This window comes from Trematomus bernacchii, unplaced genomic scaffold (genome assembly GCF_902827165.1).
Source record: "Trematomus bernacchii unplaced genomic scaffold, fTreBer1.1, whole genome shotgun sequence".
Classification (NCBI taxonomy): Eukaryota; Metazoa; Chordata; class Actinopteri; order Perciformes; family Nototheniidae; genus Trematomus; species Trematomus bernacchii.
Genome location: NW_022987582.1, coordinates 1,701,015 through 1,711,445, shown reverse-complemented (window position 1 = coordinate 1,711,445; position 10,431 = coordinate 1,701,015).

Below are 10,431 nucleotides of genomic sequence, written 5' to 3'. Positions count from 1 at the left end.
GTGTGAGCACATGAGCACAACCTGAACCACAGTGTGCTGAACTGCAATTAAGATTTTTACTGAGAATAGTGAGAACATACTCAACTTCTGCGCTGACCATGAAGCTTAAACAACCACACATAAAAGTGTGTCTTGCACATGCAAAGCGACACTTCTTTTCTCTGTTTAGTTATAAAAAAAATCCACTTCAAATGTCTCTGCTAAATATGCAATTGCCAAGGCGGTTTACTGTGGACTCGCTTATCAGCAAACATACACACCTTGCAGAATGACAACCTTGAGAGAGCTTGACGTGAGAGCTTTTTCAAGCCGTCATGGTTCACTGATTAATTGAGCATTCATATCATCCAGCAAGTGTACTTTAATGAAATTTCAAGTTTGCTACATTTATATTACCACCAATATTTAAAGCCCCTAAAATACACAGTGCGACGAGCAGGCTTTCAGTGGAAATCAATTTCAAAAGTTGACATTTTATTGAAATCCCTCTCAGTGTTGCACAGTGCATCACATAACTGCTTAATGCAACTGTGGCTCCCAATGATTTTGAAATCCTCTTTAGTCAGGTAGAGTAACATTAAACAGTAATATTTGTTGCCGTGAAGAATGATAATTTCCCTGGATACAAGAGAGACAGAATGGCTCATTGCAAATATGACAGAGTGAAAACATACCTTCACAAAATACAATAACAGACCTAACATACATTAAATGAAATTGTGTAAATCCTTGGAAAGATAACATGATGACAAACAGTGAACAGAGTTAAAGCATTTTGTTGACACTTGCAACACACAAGTATCAAGACAATACATCTGATGTGTTGTTGATAAGAGCATTACATAGTTTCTTGTTTGGAGCAATCACTTCCAAATCTGACATATTTATTTGACTGATTCAGGCCAATGCACTGATAAACTCCATAGTGTTTTTATACCAGAATACTTGGTACCACTTTACAATAAGACTACCCTTATAAAGGATTCATAAAGGGTTTGTAATTAGGTTGTAAACACTTTATTAATCATTAAGAACCATTTATAAACCAGTTTTCATACATCAACACAGGCTCACTATTTGGCAAGATAACTAAGCCTTATATTGGCTACTTAGCGAGAATCAACTCAGTGAGCAACAGATACCAAGGATGCTGGCTGATGAAGAAGACGAAGTAAGCTAGGTAGCCAATATAAGGCTTAGCAGTACAGATAAATGTGGGCTCACCATTTGGCAAGCAACCGGTCACAGTTGCCCTGTTTATCTCATGTCTTATAAAAGCTTATTAATGATTTATAAAGTGTTCACAACCTAATTAATAAATTAATTACAAACTATTCGTAAACCCTTTATAAGGGTAGTCTTATTGTAAAGTGGTACCGAATACACTGTAGAGTGTGAATGTTCACTCCAATTCACAAAGATGCACTTATCGCTGTGATAGGCATAGCCCCTGACATTAACCGGACACCCCCCTTCCCCCCCCACTCCCATTGCTCCCCGGGCGCTGTACAATAGCTGCCCACTGCTCCTAGTACTAGACTCCTGGTACTAGGATGGGTTAAAAGCAGAGGCCAAATTTCACTGTGTGTGCTGTGTGCTCTGCATGTGTGACCATTAAAGAGGGTTTCATCCCTCCCTATTCTATTCTTCTTCTAACCGACTTAAGTCTAATATCCAATAATAGGATTAGATCCTTTATTCCATTGACGGTGAAGAGTAAAGAGAGGAGAGGGTCCCACACACACTGAGACGACCGTCAAATCAATCCTCTGCGATGCCACAGGATTCATTCTTATACTCAATCTCTCCCTTTTCATATCCTCTCCAGTTTAAATTGAACCAAAAACAGATGTGAAATTGCTGTAACAGATTAGATGATAAATACTGAGACTTCAGAAAGATGATGCCAAGTTCTTTGAAGCTAACAGCCCTTTACCTTAAGCCTGTTATAACCAGAATTATTGCGTCTCCCCTTCTTACCTTATCCCTCTGTATGGACGTGGACACAGTAATGTGATTGGTTATAATCCTATAAGAGTAGCAATAGAGACTTTGAGGAAGTAGGTAATCCCGTCCGGTAATGTTCTTCTATCGTTCTTTACGTCCACATCCAAGCTGACCTCCGGCTGTATTACTGTATTACATGACATGCTTACACTGTCAACCGGAAGAAAGAGGTGTGGATAGGCTTCAAGTGGAGTTTTCACAAAGTGTTGTTTTTCCTTTAAACATCTCTCTAAATTGGAATCTCAAATGTTACTAAAGCAGTACATGGTAGGCCTTTAGGAATTCTAACAGTGAATAATAATTCAATATCTGAAGTCTTAGGTCAGTGTTACACCCACTCTGTGACTCCATGTTTCTGAACGATGCCAAAATGTCACCAGGTTTGGCTAGTAAGCCTTTACAGATGGGATGGCAGTGATCAAAGCCAAATATGACCACAATATTATCATTCTGCCTGCACGCACCTATCCAATGTTGATTTAGTTTGGAGTTCACGTCTAGTCTTCCAAACATAATCAAGAGACATGTAATCTGCAACATGTCTTACAACGCACCCCATTCATTTTTTAGGCTGCCGTGTTTATGAATCATTCCACAATGACTAAGTTGTCTTTATTGTCAGCATATTGCCCTTTTGAAAGTCCTATAAAAATCCCCCTCTGGATTTGAACATTTCATTTGAATGAGTAGAGTCCCTGATGAAAAGGCTTTTCCAAAAGAACCTCCCTTTCCATGCAACTGAATTATCCAAAAGACATCCTTCAGATCCCCATGAGCCTCTTTCCTTGCAGGATCAATGGGTGTTTCTGTGTATGTCTAACTGAATCAGGCTATTTCATCCCATTAGTCCATTCTGGTAGAGGACACCATCTGTTAGCTGTTAGGAGCTTGGGAGGAGACCACCGCCCTAACTGAACTTTCGAACACTGCCTGTTTTAACTCTACCAATAACCTCCAAAATGGGAACTGACCTTCCCTCGGCCCATCACCTGCTGTCATCAGAAAACTGGACGCACAACCTGCATGGCCCACTCAGCTAACGTCCATAAATCACTCAAGTGAAGCAGTTCTACCTGTGTTTGGACGAACCGCATGCTGATCAGGTTCTGCAGCCCTGCAATAGGAACATATATATCATCTACCAAAGATACAACATCCATGTGTGTGTGCGTGTGTGTGTGTGTGTGTGTGTGTGTGTGTGTGTGTGTGTGTGTGTGTGTGTGTGTGTGTGTGTGTGTGTGTGTGTGTGTGTGTGTGTGTGTGTGTGTGTGTGTGTGTGTGTGTGTGTGTGGGTGTGTGTGTGTGTGTGTGTGTGTGGGTGTGTGTGTGTGGGTGTGGGGGCGTCTGGTCTGGTTCAGCTCCTGTACACATAACTAGAGGATTAACTAAACAGCTCACTAATCTAATGAGGACATTTTAGCGAGTCCCGCATAAGAGCTAAAGTAGGAAATGTAGTTTAGTAACAGATTCAGATTGTTGTGATGTAACTATTAAAGGCAATCCCTTTGTTTTAGATTAACACTAAACTATCCAGATATAACTTTGAGATGTGAGGCTATGACAACATGAGCAAACAATGTCAAGTTTAAAACAAAATCCTTAATATCTACCAATTCTTTGTATTACTAATGGCCATAAGATTCTACAGATCCACTCATTTAACTTTCACTTTGCCATCATACTTAGATTGTTTTTCTGTGCATTGAGAGATTTAAATGTGTATGATATTTACACCTTTTTTGGTTTAGCTGAAATGGCTAAACTTGACCATCTGGCACAGGGTTGAGCAAGGATTTTAGAAATAAATTAAGTAATGAGTGCAAATTCCCACAGCAGCAACCACATCCAGCAAGATTTTAACAAACCACCAGCAGAACGGAATTACAAATATAACTTACATTTATTAATTCAACTATTAAATGATATATTTTATTAATTGCTCACCCTACCATATTGTCAGAATATTGATTCAAAGCGTTCATTACTAAGCCAGGGATGTCATTCTGGCAGAGATTCTGGCAGCACATTTTTTACTTCACGACATTTAATTGAAAAAGCTCAGAATCACTTTCATAAAATGTCTAATATTAAGGATGTTAATCTTTTTTATTTAACTGCACACATTCCCAGAATAATTAGCAAAAAAATACATTTATACCTTTGGCCCACATCTGATCACTCTCGTCTTTGCCCTGCAGTGGTTTTGCCACATCCACATAACTCACAGTATGTAAACTTACAAAAAAAACAACAGGATTGATTATAATGAAAAAGCCATGTTGTAAGAAGAAATACAAATGTTCTGTATGACCTCAAGTAATACTTGTACTGTAATACATCATCAATTCAACGCTCTCGCTAGTATAGAAACACATATATAAAGATGTTTTTGTTCATGTATGTTTGCCTTTGTGTGGTAATTTGATATCTGAGGACATAGCTGCCACCCACTTGTGTCACTTAGGAGACCCCGGTTTTGGAGATCACCATGGTGACCAGTCTTTGCCAAGAGGTGCACACACCATCAAGTACACATCTCCTGTTTGACTAGAGTGCATATCAATTATTAATGGCCTCTGCTCACTAAATGAATTCCCAGTCTTGTATTAGACAATCTTTTAAATGATCAAACATGAGCTGCCCTTCTGAGTGACTCCTCTTGTCTTATCATTATCAACATTTGCACAATGTGATCTTGGTACTCCTTTACAGGAAATGTGAACCTACAAAAACCTGCAAAAAAAAACGCATGTAAAAGCTTCAAAAGTCTATGGGTGGCTGAGCGTGGGTGGATGTGCCATTGTTATACTGGAAGTTGTATTACATTTACATCTACAGGTGCTTTTCTAGTGGCACATTAGCATTATGCAAAACATTCTGCTCAACAGGGGATGCAACAAAAGATGCAGAGTTAATGGTTAAAGACATGAAGGAGTCTTTGATTTAGTGTGTGTGTGTACGTGTGAGTTTTTGGTTTGTGTGTTTACGTGGAGAAGGGAACAGAGACGGCCCCACAAGTGCCAGACTGAGCGTTCTTGATAAGTAAGCGACTGTGCGATTATGCAATGATCGTGACCATGCCAATGATAGACAATGAAAGAACAGAACAGGAGGCAGAGAGGACAGTGTGACTGGGTTGGATGGATGAGAAAAGAAAAGAAACACCACTGAGAGAGAAAATAAGCATTGCATTGCAAGATAAAGTTGAGTTCTTTGGTATGTTTTTGCTGTTTGTTGGACGGAAACTTTTATGGTGTGTAAGTTGGGATTTATGCTACTAGAAAGCATGCAGTAAACTATATTTGGAGGGGGTCAGCCAATGTGTGCATGCATTTAGAGAATGCTTAGGTATCCATGACACACATACATGCACTTTGGCCTTGCACCTGTAACATTGTAACCTTAGCAGACTGTGTGTGTTTATGTGTGTGTGTGAGTGTGCATCGTAGGACCTAAACTTGGTTAGCAGAAGGCTATTAACTCCTTGCCTTCTCTAACTTGTTTATCCTTTGGGCCTATAGACAAGGACGATAACTCACTGATAAATTGATAGGTTTAGCTTTAACATTTTCCAAAATAAACTACATTGCCATGTAGGGCTGCTCGATTATGGCAAAAATCATAATTTCGATTATTTGGGTCAATAATTGATATCACGATTATTAAAAAACGATTATCCATTTACTTTGAAAACATCCATTTATTTAAAAAAAATGTGAACAGTATGTTTTTAACAGTTGATTACCCTGAACTTTAAGTAAATTCAACTAAAAAACCAATACAAAAAAAAAATAATAATAATAATAAAAAAAAAAAAAATAATAATAATTTTTAAAAAAAATCGTTTTATTTCGATTACGTTGTTTTCGTAATCGTTGCAAGCCAAAATCGTAATTGCGATTAAAATACGATTAATTGAGCAGCCCAATTGCCATGTTGACTCGTGCAAATCATGACTCTCCAAAGAATTTGAGGACATGGATGCAGAGATTTGCTTCCATTCAGCCAGACAGACATTTTTGAAGTTGGAAACTGACGTCGGGCTCGCAGTTGGAATTCCAGGTCATCCTGGAGTAGTTATATGAGATTGAGGTCAAAACTTTGTACAAGCCAGTCAAGGTCTTACACACCATTTATTTATGCCTTCTCATTGTTTGCAGATGCATTTTCATGCTGAATGCCTTCTGCAAAAATCTTGCCACAAAGTTGGAAACAAACTTTTACAAACTCTTTAACATTACTGAAGCATCTAGATGTCCCAAACAATACCGACAGAGGCCAAACCATTACAGGAGTATTTCTACATTTTGAGAATGATGCTTGTTGTGCAGCGTTACAATAAACGATCATTACTCTTAAAGGCTCTCTGTGAAGTTTAGGGCCTGTTGGAGCTGTTTTTGGGTTACATTGTTGCTATATACACCATCCTAATAATGGTATCTAACTATTCTAATGACAGCTGTAGTAACATGCCAAGATATGAAGGTATCGAATATAAGACTGCAAGCCAGTACGTTTTAATGTCAGGAAATTCTGGATGTATATTGAATCAGCTTTGGAAGTGCACACAAAACAGTCTGTAATGTATGATGCCATAGTATACTTATAAACTGATGTCTCTAGAACAATGTAACATTTTCTAGGAAAGGGAAGCCAATCACATCATATATTAATATATCATCTGTCACCAAACAACACGCCTCTGCAGTGTGGCAGCTTTTTCTATATGAGGAATTACTCAAGCGTCTCCAAGTAAAAGCAATAATGGGACGCTTGGCCCGAAGGTGCTAAATTATCACTGTAGCCAATAAGCAATAAACATGACAAAGCTATTGTTCTGTATTGTAGCGCTGCAAGATTGAGATGTTCTCTCAGAGCTGCTCATTTTGAATGTGTCTTTTCAAAATGATAGTACAGGACTAGCTTATGACTCACTTTATATTCAAAGAGAGAACAAATTCTGCATGAACTTTAAGACCTCCTCAGCTGCAGTCTGATCAATTTTATATTTGGCTTTATGAAAGAAGGTCATAAGAGATGCACAGCATAATAACCGAGCAATCTTCTGCCTGGAGGGAAGCAAACACTCTCTTTCTTATTCAAATGCTGGTATGAACACATGTACCACAAAACATGTAGACACATAGTACATGCACATATGAACACAATTATGCACACGTGTACCTAACAGCCATGCATGTACACACACACACACCCACACACACACACACACACACACACACACACACACACACACACACACACACACACACACACACACACACACACACACACACACACACACACACACACACACACACACACACACAAACCACCCACACACACCCTTGGAAGAAGCAGCTCACACCTCGCCCCCATAGAGTACATGTCAGTCCATCTGGGATCATTAACACTATGTTAATGAATATAGGGCTGGGGCCAGGAGCATGTGAGGAGACGAGGGAGGGAGAGACAGAGGGAGGGATGGAGAGAGAGAGAGAGAAAGAGGACAGAAGGTGGGAGGATGGAGGAAGATAATGGATTCTCTACTAACAAATACACTGCCCGAGGTACTTGTAGACTGGGGGGGGGGGGGGGCAGGGATAAGAAAAGATTGAAAGTGAGCGGAATGCTGCAAAAGAGAAAAAAGGACAACACTGAGACAGGGGAAGCAGGAACTGATAGGGAGCAATATAGCATATCACAGAGTAAAAGAGGAGACATTCAAGAACTAGTCAATGTGAAAAGGAAACAAGAGAACGGAGAGTAATCAGGGAGAGATGTAGCCTACTCAGTAAGTTCTAGCCAGGGGCTGATGAGGGCTCTGTGGAAATAACTGAACAGATGAACAGAAGAAAGGGAAGGAAGGAAAGACAGCAGAGACAACAGATGAGCCGAGAGAACAGGCAGGGAGACAGACGAGGAGATACAGTATGACAAATGATGGCCGAGGCAATGCAAGATGAGTAGCGCGGTTAAATATTTCACCGGGGTTTGTTTGTGCTTTTGTGTGCCGGTGTGTGTGTGTGTGCATGGGATTGAGAGTCCCTGGGAGAAAGAAAGGAGGACAGAGCAGCAGGGAGGGAGCGAACGAGTAAAAGTGTGCCTGTTGACTGGGCCAGTTAATGATTCCTGCGGCCTGAATAGTGACACAGTGTTACTCCAGGAGGGAGGGAGGAGGCTCATTTACCCCCTGCTGACATACACATGCCACATTGTTTTATTTAGTTTGTATGTGTGTCCTTGGCTTGTTTTGATACCATGTCAGCCATGGAGATTCCTACAATGGTCAGAGCAGAAACACCACCTCATTACAAGTTTAGCAATGCAAGAATCACTATGTTGTCCCCCAACTGGGCTACATCTAGACACTATTAAGCAGAAGTGTGCCTGCCTGTGTTCGAATGGGTTGACCACCTGTATGCAGATGAATGGATGTGAATAGGGGGACATGCCTTTGTGGTGCCAGAGATGGAGCAGCTTGGCGGAGTGTGCCGCTATGAGCCAGAGGGGGCGAGGGCCCACGGGAGGCCAGGGATAAAGGGACAGAGGGCAGCAGGGTGACAAGCTGTCCACGTGTAGATGAAACAATGCCAAGTGTTAACAAGCCTAAGCTAGCGGTAATGACAGAGGCTGGGTGAACAAAAGGCAACCATTTGAAATGCAATATGTGATCAACTAGAGTCAATGAGGAGCATATTACGGTGATTTAGCCCCTTTAAGGCTCTTTATACCCTTTTCAATAGTTGATCTTCCAGATGACCTTTTTTTTCAATAACAACTAAGGCTATTCTCTGAGGGAGTGGCTCAGAAGGATGGGCACCAATTGCACATCAGCAGCTGAGGCAAAGGCAGAGGCTCCAGGGCACGACGAGTGATCACGTGATAAGTCAGGACAAAAAAAGAGGCAGAAATGTATTCAACGGGATAACATCTCCTGCTTTCCACTGCAGCAACAATGAAGACAGCAGCGGGGATCAGAGCACTCCTACACAACCTAAAACTTTAATAAAAGCCTGTGCAAGCACATACATGTGTATATGTTCATATAACTGCCTTAAGCACTAAGCTGTTTCTCTACCATCCCTGTTTGGTTCTTGTTATGTTTCGGTGTGGCTGACGCCCATGTGTTTCCATGAGCCTCTCATCTATAACACCCTACTTTTAAAGTTTCACTCCAACTCGTGGTTTGATTTACTCTCTCGTCTCTATTAAACACTCCTGCTATATATCTCTGTGTGTTTCAGAAAAACTTCAAATTTCGAGACAGCGATCCCTGACCAACTCTGATCCCTGCCTGAGGCCAACAGGATGAGTGGAGAGGAAGAAGTGAAGGAAAGAAGCAAGACTGAGAATTTAATAGACTGAGGGGACTCCTTTTTTCTAAATAGCTGTCTCCCACATATCCTTAACCCTTTTTTCTTACCGTGCTGATACTTTCTTTTCCCTCTGACACCATCTGTTTTTGTTTTCATGTATCTTTTCACTCCCCACAACTCATCTATATCTGAAAGAAAAGTATTTGCCAAGGTTGAGAGAGTAGGAAAGAAAGAAATCAGGTATTGCCAGGTACAGGTAACGCTACACACTCTGTTTTTTCTACTTACTTACGCAAGTTATATAATTGTGGGATTTCCATAGCATGTTGAACAACTCATGCCAGAAACTGTGACGCCTGGACACGTAATACCTAGGAAATAAACAATGCAATTCCTCTTTGCTGAGAAGTGTATAGCTGTCAGGTCTTCCCCAGACTTCCTTTAATCCACTTTTAGAGCTGTCGAGCTAACACTTTTCTTCTGTGAGTTTCTTTTTTTAGCCATCAAGTTTCTCTGCTTTACTGTCATCCGCAGAAGCCCCGGTCTTCCCTATCTGTATCTATGGGCTGTGGGAGGATTAAGTCTCAAACTGAGAGTCGATCATAGTTTCTATAGCTACAACACCATCATAAGTGCCAGCAGAGAAGACCTAAATGTTTGTTTGCGTGTGTGTACATGTATAGTATGAGGGATCCCTGCCACCTGACGCTTGGCTGCAGCAGCAGAGAGGAGGTGTATTTGTGGGTTGTGAATTTCTAAATGTGTGTTTCTGTCTTGTAACAGGGCTGGTTATGTATCATGAGAGGAGCCCATGTTAGACCCGCGGAAGTCTGCTGGCAACGAGAGCAACTGACAGTGACTCCTAGTATGTTGTGTCGGCCTCTGAGTGGGAACCGGGGTTCCTGTTGCTGGTAGTCTGAAGGCCGTGAATCACTCGCTAGTTTTGGAGCTGCTGTAACAGTATTTGCATTTCAGTCATTCCTTAGAGGAAATCAATACTTATGTTTAAAGCAGTTTCTGGTGTCAGTAGAGCTAAGTGAAAGAAGGTGGGCTTACAGGAATAGCTACTTGTTTATATGAAATCACCAATAGGTTTTAAATAAGG